Here is a 532-nt window from a genome sequence, read left to right on the forward strand (position 1 = left end):
GGCGGCCTCGCCGGCGGTTCCGGGCTGCGGAGCTTCGGCCGAGGGCCACGCCGCGGGTGTCCGCCGCCGGGACGGCTGTCCACCTGAGCTCCTCCTGGCCCGGTCTTTGTGGACTCGAACCGCGCGTCCTCGAAGCCCGGTCCCGGGCGCCAGGGGCCCAGGGGCGGGACCCGTCCCCGGGAGCCCCGAGGTCGAGGCTCGGAGACCCGGTAGAGCTGCACGGGACGCAGCCGACGCCCTGCTGGGCACGGGGACCACGGAGGCGGGGGCGGGCTTGGGCGCAGCGGGGCCAGACCGCAGAGTCGGACCCGACCGGCCTCCGCGTGCGGGAGAGGAGCCGCAGCGCCCTCGGGGGGCCCGGCCCGGGGCGGCCTCAGAAGGGTCAGGCCGGGGGTCCTGCATCACACGGAAGTCCACGGCCGCCCTGAGCGATCGGACCGGGCGGGGCGCGGGGCGGAGGGCAGGGCACTCCGGAAGCCTCCGGGCAGCATAGCGGGGCCTGGGTGTGGCTGCGGCGGCCCGGGCGGGAGGC

The sequence above is a fragment of the Dipodomys ordii genome, unplaced genomic scaffold, assembly GCF_000151885.1.
Source record: "Dipodomys ordii isolate 6190 unplaced genomic scaffold, Dord_2.0 Scaffold14, whole genome shotgun sequence".
Taxonomy (NCBI): Eukaryota; Metazoa; Chordata; class Mammalia; order Rodentia; family Heteromyidae; genus Dipodomys; species Dipodomys ordii.